The sequence below is a fragment of the Mustela lutreola genome, chromosome X (genome assembly GCF_030435805.1).
Source record: "Mustela lutreola isolate mMusLut2 chromosome X, mMusLut2.pri, whole genome shotgun sequence".
Taxonomy (NCBI): Eukaryota; Metazoa; Chordata; class Mammalia; order Carnivora; family Mustelidae; genus Mustela; species Mustela lutreola.
Genome location: NC_081308.1, coordinates 62211709 through 62226494, shown reverse-complemented (window position 1 = coordinate 62226494; position 14786 = coordinate 62211709).

Sequence of the window (14786 nt, the reverse complement as noted above, 5' to 3'; positions counted from 1 at the left end):
CAAAGAAGAGATTAAATCCATATAGAGATAAGGAAGATGTGGTCCATATATATTATGGAGTATTATGCCTCCATCAGAAAGGATGAATACCCAACTTTTGTATCAACATGGATGGGACTGGAAGAGATTATGCTGAGTGAAATAAGTCAAGCAAAGAGAGTCAATTATCATATGGTTTCACTTATTTGTGAAGCATAAGGAATAACATGGAGGACATAGGGAGCTGGAGAGGAGAAGGTTGTTGGAGGAAATTGAAGGGGAGATGAACCATGAGAGACTGTAGTCTCTGAGAAACAATCTGATGGTTTTGGAGGGAAGGGAGGTGAAAGGTTGGTTGAGCCTGGTGGTGGGTATTATGGAGGGCACGTATTGCATGGAGCACTGGGTGTGGTGCATAAACAAGGAATTCTGGAACACTGGAAAGAAATTTTTAAAAGTCCATATGGAGCAGAGATTGCAGTCTTGGGCATTTATCCCAGAGAAATGAAAACACAGTCACACAAAGACCTGTCCACAAATGGTCCATAGTAGCTTTCCTCATAATAGCTCCAAAGTAGAAACAACCCAGATGTACTTCAATGAACAAATGGTTAAACAAACTATGGTACACTCATACCATGGAATACTATTTAGCAATAATAAGAACAAACTGTTGGCATGTACAATAACTTGGATAGATCTCCAGGTAATTACGCTGATTGAAAAAAGCCAATCCTTAAAAGTCACATACTATATAATTCCATTTGTAAAACAGTCTCAAAATGACAAAGTTATAGAAATGGAGAATAAATTCATGGTTGCCAGAAGTTAGGAATAGTGAAGCTCAGGAGGGAGGGTGTGGTTATAAAAAGGCAACACAAAGGATCCTTGTGATGTTGGAACTGTTCTATATCCTGATTGTGGTGATGGATACACAAACTTACACGTGTAATAAATTACATAAAGTTACAGATATACAAATGAATATAAGTAAATCTGAATAAAATGGATTAATTGTATCAATGTCAATATCCTGGTTGTGATTTGTACTCTAAGATGCAAAGTGTTACCTCTGGGAGAAACTGGTTAAAGAGTGTACAGGATCTGCCTGTATTATTTCTTTTTTTAAAAGATTTTATTTATTTGACAGACAGAGATCACAGGTAGGCAGAGAGGCAGGCAGAGAGAGAGGGAGGAAGCAGGCTCCCTGCTGAGCAGAGAGCCCTATGTGGGGCTCGATCCCAGGACCCTGGGATCATGACCTGAGCTGAAGGCAGAGGCTTAACCCACTGAGCCACGCAGGTGCCCCTGCCTGTATTATTTCTTATGAGTGTCTGTGAAGCTACAGTGATCTTCATAAAAAGTTCAATTAAAATAAAAACACATGGAAGAAAACATAACTGAAGAAACACACCAAAAATTCTGAGCATTTTGTATTTTAGAACTCAGTAAAACAGGGCTTTGCGCTCAGCAGGGAGTCTGCTTAAGATTCTCTCTCTCCTCTCCCTCTGCTCCTTCCCCTGCTCATTCTCTCTCTCAAATAAGTAATAAATAAATAAATCTTAGAAAAAGAAACATAGTAAGAGAGAAAGCAATACCATTTTAGACCTAATAAATTAGAAAACAGCATGGCTTAAAATACCCATGCCTAAAAATAGAATCACTGATAATGAAAGGCAGTATTGTGATAATCATAGTGAATCAAAGCTAAAGGACAAAGGGATTAATTCACTCATAGGATAATATCCATGGAAAATGAAAACCATCTAACTAGGCTGGCTAGGGTTCCTAAAGTCTATGGTGAATTCAAAAAATTGTACAGAAAACATATTTAGAAACGTAATAGGGAAAAATTTCAGGACGCCTGGGTGACTCAGTCGTTAGGCATCTGCCTTGGGCTCAGGTCATGATCTCAGGGTTCTGCGACCAAACGTGTGTGTCATCTCCCACACATCCTTGGGCTCACTACTCAGTGGGAAGCCTGCTTTTCCCTCTCCCACTCCCCCTGCTTGTATTCCTTCTCTCGCTGTCTCTCTCTCTCTCTGTCAGATAAATAAATAAAATCTTAAAAAAAGAAAAGCTACCCTAAAATAAAAGAAGAATCAAATCTGTAGGCAGAAAAGACCTACTGTGCTCCAGAAAAAAAGGAAGGGAGGGAGGGAGGGGAGAAAGGAAGAAAGAAAGAAAGAAAAGCATGATTGAACATCAAGGATAAAGAAATGATTTTCAGGTGTGTAGACAGAAAAAAGCAAGATATTCATATGAAGGAAAAATCAGCCGGGTTTCAGACTTCACAATGATTCAATACCAAAAGACAATGGAATAGGCCTTTAAAATGTTGAAAGAAGGCTTAAGTGAGACTCAAAGATATCATACCCAGCAAACTTCTTTTTCAAATAAAAATGCAACATGTAGAACTCAGGGAAAACAGCATTCATAAAACCTACAAAATCCAGCCAACCAAAAGGGAAAAATCAAATTAAAAAGTCTGGGAACAGATAAACCATGATTGAAGAACACTGGTGGAGCATTGAATTCATATAAGTAAATATTTATACTACATATACATCCCCTAAATGACGGAGGTAATGCTGGTAGCCAGGCAACATGTAACAGTTAATAACATTGACAGAGTGATGATATAACTAATAAAAATCTGGAGGTTGGGGGAGAGGAGATGAGAGGAGGTATAACAGTGATAATCTTATCTTCCCTAGTGTGAAGTCAGTATCTCTTGAGGTGAAATAATATTTATCCAAAGGTTAGCAATTCCTTTGGTTTCATTTTAGTCTTCTATTAAATTCAAGTAAAATTAGATTGAATATTTTTAATAAAACTGGCCTGCACACTATGATCCTATTTTCATAAAATCATTTTTATCTAGCCATCCATCCATCTCTTTTCTGAATATGCACATAGAGAGATGTCTGAAATAATGTTCGCAAAATATTAACACTGATTATTTTTAGATGGTAGAATTTTGGGTGATCTGTTGCTTTTTTATTTTTATAAAAACAGTAATATAATTTTTTCCCTCCTTCCTCAGAAGAAAGAAAACTGTATTTGTTCTTTGGTTGTATTGGAATCAAATTTTATCTGATAAGGCGTGACATTAATGAGCCATATCAGAACCCTGTATATCTTAAATTCATACAGAAATGTTCTTTATGATGTAGAATGACACCTGCCTATTGTGAGAGAATATGCACTGGTCAACTAAATATGCAATTAGCACCCACCGTGGGTCTCACCCTGTGCTGGGTCTTACAGGAAAAACATGGTTTCCAATCTTGAAAGAACTTTCTCTTTTAAAATTTTATTTCTTTATTTATCAGAGAAAGAGAGAGAGAGAGAGTATAAGCAGGGGGAGTGGCAGGCAGAGGGAGAAGCAGGCTCCCCACTGAGCAGGGAGCCCAATGTCGGGTTCGATCCCAGGACCCTGGGATCATGACCTGAGCGGAAGGCAGATGTTTAACTGACTGAGCCACCCAGGCATTACTTGAAAGAACTATCAATATAGCTGAAAAGAGGGCGCCTGGGTGGCTCAGTGGGTTAAGCTGCTGCCTTCGGCTCAGGTCATGATCTCAGGGTCCTGGGATCAAGTCCCGCATCGGGCTCTCTGCTCTGCAGGGAGCCTGCTTCCTCCTCTCTCTCTCTCTGTCTGCCTCTCTGCCTACTTGTGATCTCTCTCTGTCAAGTAAATAAATAAAATCTTTAAAAAATATATAGCTGAAAAGACAAAATGCACATTAGGGAGAAGTTTCTCACTAAATAAAGATGTCAGAGTAACTGAAAACAGCTCAACTGGTAAAACAAAAAAAAAAAGGAAGGAAGGAAGAAAACAAATGCATGCCTATTCTAGGTATGGGAGACACAATAATGCATAAGGCACATTCTTTGTACTTGAGGAATTTATAATTCAGTTGAGGAGAGAAAGTGTAAATATATAATTTTATCATAATATGATAATTACTAAGACACAGTATGCCAGTAGTACAGTGTGAACAAAAAAGTGAATAAAAGCCATAATACTGAATCAGTAGAGACAGAAATAGATGAATTGAATATGGTTCATGTTAAACTTTGCGAATGGTTTTGTGTGAGCTTCCACTTTCTGTTTACTATGTTTTACACCATGTCATTGTAATTGATCCTTTGTTTAATATCATCTTCCAATGAAATGTGGTTCTTTGACATTTGAGGCATGCTGTGTGATAAGCTCTATGTTGGATACCCAGAAACAAGTATGTAATGCACAGTTCCTTCCTCAAAGAAGGGGAAAAAGGAGGCAACTGACATTTATGCAAGGCCCAGTAGTGCTAGGCAGTTTGGAGATATCTCATATTATCTTATTTAATCTTTGTAACAACCCTGTGAGACAAATAATGTTATCCTTTTACAGAAAGAAACAGTGAAGCTCAGAGAAATTAAGTAACTAGCTAGAAGTTACACACTGATAAGTGGCAGAGTAAATACTTGAATCTATACCTGTACCATAGGTAGTGTCCATCTAATGGGAAGAGCAGGTATTTATAATTCACAGTGTTACTCAAGGGTACGTGCCATAAAAGGTATTAGCAGAGTGCTCTGAGTGCTAGGAGGGATCAAAAAGGCTTCTGCATAGGGACTCATCTTTGAGGAATAAGGGCAAAACTGGGCTGAGAGGTATTCTAGAAGACAGAAGAGAATGAATTTCTAAGAAAAAATAGCTACCATAATATCCTTAAAATAATGATTTGAAGAACTTGAACTTCTCCACCAGGAATCTGGGCAGGAAAAAAGTAAATGTAATTTTATTAGCTGAATTAAATTCTTGAAAATATAATTAACTACAATAATAAAGTTTTAGCTATTTTCTTACCTGTCCACATCTATCCTCTACACAGTAGCATCAAAGCTTGTCACATTTCTTCCCCAAAGTAAGGTCCTGAAATACTTATACCTTGACCTCCTCTAAGGATGCCACCAGGGGATAATAATGCCAGTGACAGGCAAATCAGAATGGGGACTTTCTGTGCCAAGTCACCCTGACACCCATCATCCTAGCTGGGAGTTTCCTTCAGTGGGCAAACTTTCCCCACTTCTGGGTCTATAGAACATTCCAGATCAGTCTCAGACAAGTTGCCAAAGGAGGGTGTTACTACCTTAAACTCCTGGAAGGCTGCCTCTGCCCTCTCAGCTCTTTGCTGTAGACCTTTCTTGAGTGTTCTGAGATTTCTAGGTGTCTCTTTGCCTGTCCTCCAGATTCTGAAAATTTCCCCAAACAAGCATATCCATTCACCCACCCAGCCACCTATTCACTCACTTAAGTCCACATCTACCCACCAACCTACCCACCTATACTCAACAAATATTCATTGAAAACTTGCCATGTGGGGGCACCTGGGTGGCTCAGTGGGTTAAGCCTCTGCCTTCAGCTTGGTTTATGATCTAGGGGTCCTGGGATCGAGCCCTGATTGGGCTGTCTGTTTGGTGGGGAGCCTGCTTCCCCCTCTCTCTCTGCCTGCCTCTCTGCCTGCTTGTGACCCCTCTGTCAAATAAATAAATAAAATCTTTAAAAAAATTTATAATGTGCCAGATATAATGCTAGATATCTGGGAGCTAGATAGGAAAGAAACCATACTGCAGAGTGACCAACTGTCCCAGATTGCCCAGGACTGGGAATGAGAGTGGAGGGCTCCTGGGATATGATATTTTTAGTTCTGATCCCTGGAAAGCCCTGGGCAAACCAGAATGAGTTGGCTGCCCTATCCATTTTTTTGAGGGAATGAGAATACAAGCAATTACAATCTAACAAAAATGACAGTATTTCATCACTAACTCCAGTATACAAAAGAATATCTAGCACTTAATGAGGACTGAATATCTATTGACCAATCAACCACATGAATGACTAAGGATAGTATTATATAAGAGATGCTTTTTGAAGGCAGATTCATTCATTCATTCAACACTTACCAAAGATCTGCTATGTGACAGGCACAGTGCTAATCACTAGAAATACAATTGTGATTAAAACCAGACATTGTCCCTGTCCTTATGGCACTTACAGTATAAGAAGAAAGACAGATATTTAAATAGTTACAACACCTAATAGGAGACCCTCCCCCAGTCTAATGATCAGGTAAGACTTCTGAAAGAGTGACATTTAAACTAAGACTTTTGGGATGAGTAGGAAAGAAGACGGTGGGTGAGTAGTGGGGGAGAGTTCTGGAAAGAGACTTTCAAGTTGGGAAGATGTGGCTGTAATAATTAACTCCAACTTCATCTTCTGGAGCTTTATTTTTCCCACACCATTATTTCATGCTAATACCCAGCACCTACTTCTCTTTAGATAGTCCACTCAAGATTATCTCCTCTATAAAGGCATTCTCACCCCTTCTAGGTTGAATAGACCATTCCATCTGTGCAGTCTAACTATGTATTCACCAAACCCTGTTTTCAAATATGCTCCTCAGCACATGGTTAGATTGTAACTCTTGGCCCTCCTGCATCTATATGGGGCCACATAACCACATGCTTTGTCACTTATGGGACAAAATGGTTATAAGAAGATATATCTTCTCTATTCTGGCCCTCCCCATATGCCAGCTAGGTGATGCTTAGTGATCTTCAGTGGAAGATGGAACAGGCCTAGATCTCTAAATGACTTTGTAGAGTAGATCCTCCCTTCTTAAGCTGGCCTACAATAAACTCTGATGTGAGCAAGAAATACATTTTTGCTCTAAGTCCCTTAAATTGGGAATTCATATGTTATAGCAAGTAGCCTTATGTAACTATTATACCATCCTCTACCCTGGCTATATATCTGTGCTATTTTGAATCATTTAGTACAACTACTGTTTATGTGAATCTTTCGACTATTAGAATTGAAGTTTCTTTTTTTTTTCTTTTTATTTGTTTATAAGATTTTATTTATTTATTTGATGGAGAAAGACACAGTGAGAGAGGGAACACAAGCAGGGGGAGTAGGAGAGGGAGAAGCAGTCTTCCTGCCAAGGTCATGGGATCATAACCTGAGCCGAAGGCAGATGCGTAACAGCTGAGCCACCCAGGTGCTCCAGAATTGAAGTTTCTTTTCTTTTCTTTTTTTTTTTTTTTAAAGATTATTTATTTATTTATTTGACAGAGAGACATCACAAGTAGGCAGAGAGGCAGGCAGAGAGAGCGAGAGAGAGGAGGAAGCAGGCTCCCTGCTGAGCAGAGAGCCCGATGTGGGACTCGATCCCAGGACTCTGAGATCATGACCTGAGCCAAAGGCAGCAGATTAACCCACTGAGCCACCCAGGCGCCCCCAGAATTGAAGTTTCTTGATATATCTTAGTCCTCTTTGAATCTTTAGCACCTAGTACAGTACCTCGCACATGTAAGTACTTAACTATTCGATGAATGAATGAATTAATGGATGAATGATGCCCAACCCTCTGGGATTTTCCACTCTCCCTTTAAAATCAGGCCCACTCTGAAAAAAATCCCTTTTTCTGGTTTTCCTTAGCATAACTTACCTACCCAAGGGAATTTTACTAAAGCTTAAGAGAAAACAGTAAATAATTTTAGAAAATAGTAATAGGGACTCTTGGGTGGTTCATTCAGTTCAGCATCTGCCTTTGGTTGGGTCATGATCCCAGCGTCCTTGGATAGAGTCCCACATGGGGCTCCTTGCTCAGCAGGGAGCCTGCTTCTACCTCTGCCTGCTGTTCTTCCTGCTTGTTCTCACTCTCTTGATCTCTCTCTCTCTGACAAATAAATAAGTAAAATCTCAAAGAAAAGAAAATAGTAACAGCACAGTCATGTTTCTACACTATGGATTTTGAATTCCATGAACCCAGTTAAAGCAGTGAAAGCTTTCTTTATGGAGTTCCCAACCCTTGAGATAGATTTACTGTTTAGGTCAGTGGTTCTCAAGACTTTTTCCCTGCTTCCACACCTTTCCCATGCACAACATGCTCCATTCAACAACAGCTCTGTTCACAACCAATTAACACTGATGAGCTGTTGTGGTTTGGCAGGGATCTTCACCTTTTCCTTTTCCACCACCATACACCTTACCTGCTGCTTGGTCATGAGGCCTTCTGGACTTCCCAGCCCTTAATCTCTCTCACCTCTGTCTCCCAATTTCCATCTGTCAGCTGCCAAAAACCTCACTCTGCTGTTTCAAATTTCCCAGGCCTTGAAAGGGTTCACACTTTCAATTCTGATGTTTGGCCTGCTGCAATTACCTATTTCATAGCCAGTTTGCTGGAAAGAAATGATTGCCATCATTGAGTCCCCATAATGGGCCCTGGGGCCTTCTATAAGGGTTTAGTGAGCTCTCTTTATTACCCACTTCAGGTCCACAATATAACAAGACCTTCATCACACAATATACAGAACAATCCTGCAGTGTGTTTTAGAACCACTACAGAGGTTTATGCAAGAACAGAAAGGATGAGGGATGCATCACCTTCATGTAAAATGAAGAGGATACAAAAAAAGCTTTGAACAGTTTCTCTGTGAGAAAAAGTATGCTCAACTGCACAGACTATGCTTGTATGATTTACATATCTTTGCTAAAAGCAAGCAGCTCTTTTTCCTGTGTTCACTGGGCCAGTAACCACACAATAAGCTAAGGTAGAACATAGAACCAGATCACAATAAACAGACCCTTACTGCATGCTAGTACCTTAAAGTTAAATATGAACATTTCTCAGGACCTGGGTATAAAGATAGCCAAGCTTTCTTTGAACATGGATCCCCAAATCTAGGATTTACTCCATTGGTTCAACATTATGAAGCCCGCGCTAGGTGAATAGTTATGTATTCTATATGGAACCCTCAGGGACTAGCTTTAGTTCTCAGTGTATAGTACACAGTCAGTTAATGTTTGAGCAGTGGGTATATTCTCAGCAAGTATTTATTCTCTCATGTAGACCATATTCTTTAGGAGTAGAGAGTTGCCAATTCATGACTCATGAGATCCCATCCTCTCACCCAAGTGTTCAGATGGCAAGGGAGAGGTCAAAGCAAAAGGGAAAAGTCTAGGCCAGCATGACAAACGTAAGGCACATGTACTACAATTCCTTTCTCCTTCATCCATGGAAGACATAATTAATCAATCATGGCAATCTATCACTGAGTTCACTTGCAGCCTCAGACTCCTTTTCAGCATATCACTGTAAGCAATTCCTACCATTCTGTTGGGGCACAGCAGGAAGTGTATTTGCAGTCTTAAATCCAGGTCCCTTTGGTTCTAGGGAGAGCCATGAGTACAGCTCTAAAAGAAAACCAAGACACTGACACAGTAGATCAGAAAATCTTCATTGAGTACACCACGACTTTTTTTCACACTCATGGCTAAGATTTATTATAAGGGTTTGTTAAGGATGTTAAGATTTATTAAGAATACACAGCCAGGTCAGCAGGGAAAAATATATGAGTGGAATCTGGAGGAATCCTTTTGCAAAGGCCATGACTTTTTCTGTCTTTTGAAACTTTAAACATGCTCTTTACTCTTCTTGAAATGAAATTTTTCTCCCTTGTCTTCCTGGTGAACTCCTTGTTATTCTCAGTTTAGCTCAAGTCTGACCTCCTTTCTGAAGCATTGTCTCTCTTTATCCCCATCTCAGAGAGGGTTAGTTATCACCAACCTATTCTTCTCAGTCTTCTTTCATTCATGCAGCAATATTTATTATGTATTTACTATGAGGCAATTTCTATGCTCTTATTCCTTGCCTCATTCCTTAAAAACTGGGGTTGCTAAAGGCTCTGTCCTCAACCCCGTTCCTCATTTCTCTCTATATACTCTCCTTGGGCCATCCCACTGACTTGCATGACTTCAGTGATCAGCCCTATTCAGTTGATGCCACAACTCTCTTGCCTGATCTTTAGTTCTGTATCTCTACAAATTTGGATATTTTGCAGACCCTTTTTAAAATTTATATTCAATTAGCTAACTTAGAGTACACCATTAGTTTTGGATGTAGTGTTCAATAATTTTTCAGTTACATATAATACCCAGTGCTTGTCACATCATGTACCCTCCTTAATGCCCACCAACCAATTACCCCAATCTCCCACCCACCTCCCCTCCAGCAACCCTCAGATTGTTTCTTATAGTTAAGTTGCAGACACTTTAAAGGTCCAAAATTCGATTAAATATTTTTTTCTTCTTTGCACCTGCACTGGATTGCTCTCTAACTTGCTCTTTTCCCACTGCCATTACCCTATCTGGGTCACCATATTCTTTTATCTGGATCCCTGCGTGGACCTCCTAACCAGTCCCCTTGCATCCAATTCTTGCTTCCTTTCAATCTCTTTCCTATAAAACAGCGAGAGGGATTTTTTAAATGTAGATATGATAATGTAATCTTGAAAACTCCTTAATGACTTCATGTTTACCTTGAAGTAAAGTCAAAATATGGCTTTGAATGTGGACCAGTACAATCAGGCTGCTGCCACTCTCTCCGTCCATCCTCAATTGGTCACCACCCACCAACCCCCTCCTCACATTCCACACTCTTGCTACACTAAACTTCTTTCCATTCCTCCAGAATAGATGCCATTCCTTCTGTTCAGAAAATTCTTTCCCCCACTCCCCTCTATCACCCCTGCCCTTTGGGTCTGTGTTCTGCTATCTTTTTATTTGTTTCCACAGACTTTGTGCTTTCTTCTCATGGTACCTACACACTAAACACACTTGTTTTCTTGTATGACTCCTTCACTAGCCTATGAGCTCCCTGAGGCCAGAGACCACGACTGTCTTATTCTCATCTGTACCCTAGTGCTTAATGTAGTACCTGGTACATAATAGGTGCTCCATAAGTATTGGTTGACTGCAATGAGTGGCTGGAACTCAATAGAAAATTTTTATCTAGATTGAGCACAAATTTGGAAGACTGATAACCCCCTTTGAAGTAGTGCCTCTCTATAAATGTGGTTGTTTGTAAATGTTAATGTATGACTGGCAAGAGACTGATTGAAAGCAGAATAATAGGTGAGAAACAAATTGTTCCCTGGTGTGTGTGGAGCAAGGAATGAGTAAGGAAACAATGAAAGAATCAGGATTGAATTAGCTAAAACAAAAGATTAGCATGAAATAGCCTGAAGGAAGATGGAGAATGGTTAAGGAAGGAAAAGACTAAATGGTGAACTGAGAATAGCAACTAGAACAGGTTATGATTTTTATATTTTATAAAGCCCTTTGCCTATACTGTTCACTGAATCCATACAACAGACTGATAGTATAGCTATTATGATTAAGCACTCCTTTCTCAATTTTAGCACAAAAGGAAATTGAGGCTCAGATGATAGTGTAACCTGGCAAAGTCATGCAACAATATGAGAAACCCAGGGCTCCACTTCAAGTGTAATTACTGTTATACCTGTACTATGCCCTGGAGCATCTGGGAGTAGGGACAATCATGGCAAGTGAGATAGCCATTCTATCTGTGGCAGCTCAGGCATTTTTGACCACCTGCACACACCTCCCATCTGGGTCAGGGGTCTCTGCTCTGTGGAGTCATAATACCTTAGGATTGCTGGTATCACACGTAGCATGTTGTATTGATATCATGTTTACTTTCTCTCTCCCCTGTTAATTACTTCTATCTATCCATCTATCATCTATCTATCATCTATCATCTATATATTATCTATCATGTATTATCTATCTATCTATCTACTTTTTCATCTATCTCTCATCTATCTCCCCAGTACAGCAGTCTTACATGGCAGAGTAGACTACTGGGCTATGCCTCAGAAGTTATTACTAGTATAAAGGAGCTGAATCAAAAAGTGGGCAAGGGACTCAGGAAGAGGCAGGAAGTTCCAGGCCAGAAATTGTCTAGTTTCTTCAGAGAAACAAACCACTCAGCTCCTTTGAGTTCTGCCCCAGTGAGACCCAGATCCATACAGCCAAAGAAGGGAAATTTCTCACAAAAATGCTCAAATTCCCAGGCTACTGAGTGCTCAGGGCCCTGCAATGGCCATTCAAATGTATAACAGACAGCAAACAGACCATAAACACACGTAGAAAAGACACAAAATCCATAAAGCTTGAATGGCTTCATTTCTCAGGTAGAAGGGAACAAGCAGAGAACTTGAGGGGAATTAAAGGAGAAAGCATCATGGAGTATGTGGTAAGCTAATAATGGCCCCTAAAAGAGATCCACATCTGAACTCCCTGAAACTATAATTTTGATCTTATATGGTAGAAAAAGACACTGCAGATGTGATTAAGCTAAGGATTTTGAGTTGGGGAGATTACCCTAGACCACCTGGGTTGGTCCTAAAATGCAATCGCATGTATCCTTACAAATGGGAATCAGAGAAAACGTTGACAAGGCCGTATGACCCAGGACATAAAGATCGGGGTGATGTAGCCACAAGCCAAGGGATGTTGGCAGCCACCAGAACTGGAAAAGGAAAGTGCTGGATTCCTCCTTAGAGCCTCCAGACAGAGCATGAGCCTGACACCTTACTTTTGGCCCAGTGAGACTGATTTTGGACTTGTGACCAAAGATATGTAAATAAAATAAAAGTGTTTGTTTTATTTATTTATTTTTAAAGATTTTACTTATTTATTTGTCAGAGAGAGAGCGAGTGAGAGCGAGCACAGGCAGACAGAGTGGAAGGCAGAGTCAGAGGGAGAAGCAGGCTCCCTGTGGAGCAAGGATCCCGATGTGGGACTCGATCCCAGGACGCTGGGATCATGACCTGAGCTGAAGGCAGCTGCTTAACCAACTGAGCCACCCAGGCGTCCCAAAGTGTTTGTTTTAAATCACCAAGTGGTAATTGTTATAGCAACTATAGGAATTTAATACAGGATACAAAACATATTCAGGCATTTTGAGTTATTGCAGATACTCTGTCAGTAATATAGATTATACACAGTGAAGACAGGTGTCCCGCTTTTTTCTACTATCCTCTCAGTTCCCATATAAATTAGAAATCTGGGGTCACTTGTCTTATCTCTATCCTTTGTTCCAGAAAGACATAGAGTGCACAAATATGGCAGTTTTTCTTTTTCAGAAATGCTTCAGAAGAAAGATTTGGGTTGCATGGGAGCTGACTGGGCAAGACTTAGGTGAAAGTGGGCAGGTGAGATCTGGCCTAACAGACAAGCTCTGTTGCCTGTTATTTAAGCAACAACAAAGACTAGAGTGCATAACACATGGTTGGCTTAGATATTGAGAAAAATGGGCATGTGAGATCTCCAGACAAAGCCAATTTTCATTAAGAAGGGGCAGCCATAAAAGTCATTTGCTAGGGACTCGAGTCTCAGGTGTTAGAACATCTGAGCCAAGAAGCTAGTCAGGGGGAACCTGGTGCTAGGAAGTCAGAGCAAGACTGATGATGAAGCAGATTCCATGCCGTACTCTTTCCACTGATGAGGTCAAGATTTGTCCTTCAGAATGAGGCTGAAAGCAGAGCCCACATACAACAACAAAACTAGCTAACATCTCACAGCACTTACTGTGTGACAGGAATTGTACTAAAGTGGTTCATATGTATTAATTGATTCAATCCTCAGCGCAACCATAGTGAGGTAGTTACCATTGTTGTTTCCATTTCAAAGATAAAGGAGGTAAGGTTTAGAGAGATTATAAAACTACTCCAAGTTCACACACTGAGTAAATGGAGGAAACAAAATTTAAACTTCAGGGCCCATTTGCCAGTAGATCTCAATCCCAGCTGCAAATTAGGAGCTTTAGAAAATACCCTTGTCCAGGGGCACCTGGGTGGCTCAGTGGGCTAAAGCCTCTGCCTTCGGCTCAGGTCATGATCCCAGAGACCTGGGATCAAGCCCCACATCGGGCTCTCTGCTTAGCGGGGAGAATGCTTCCCCCCTTCTCTCTGCCTGCCTCTCTGCCTACTTTGTGATCTTCCTGTCAAATAAATAAACAAAATCTTCAAAAATGAAAGAAAAAGAAAATACCCTTTTCTGGGTTTCACCTCCAGAGACTCTGCCTTAATTTGTAAGAGGTGGGGACTGGGCATCAATTTAAAAATCCCCTCTCCCACATGATTCTAATGGCAGCCAGATTTGAGACCCACTGGACTAGGCTATATTGACTCTTTGAATGACTGATAGTCCTCCTTCAAATTCTTCCATAAGCATTTGTTTGTTATGGAAATAAGTCTCTAATTAATAGAATTTAAGGCCAAATTGGGAGGCATAATAATAATTATTATGACACTGATAACAGTAATAACAACTCTTTATGGGTGTATAAGCTCTTTCATTTACAAAAGGCTTTCATATGCATTCTCTTCCATTTAATCCTCACAAGAACCCTGCAAGTTAATGATTATTAGCTCCATTTTAAATATTATCAAACTGAGTTTCCAAGAGTTTAATAAACCTGCCCCAAAGATCACATAGCTAGTAAGCAGTAGAACTCTGGTTTTCTGATTTCAAATTCCCTGCTCACTCTCTCTCTCTCTTTTTTTTTTTTTTTTGTGAAGATTTTATTTATTTATTTGACAGACAGAGATCATAAGTAGGCAGAGAGGCAGGAAGAGAGAGAGAGAGGGAAGCAGGCTCCCTGCTGAACAGAGAGCCTGATGCGGGGGTCCATCTCAGGATGCTGGGATCATGACCCAAGCCAAAGGCAGAGGCCTTAACTCACTGAGCCACACAAACGCCCCTCCCTGCTCTCTTGATTCCAGCACAGGTACAACCTGCTAAGGCCACAGATTTGCAGAAGTGGGAGCAGGCAGATAATAACAATATACACCTCCGAAACTCACTCCTTTCTATGACAGCAGCCTCAGCCTCAGCCTCAGCCATCTTTCACCTCGACAACATCATTTTGTGGGGATTCCCA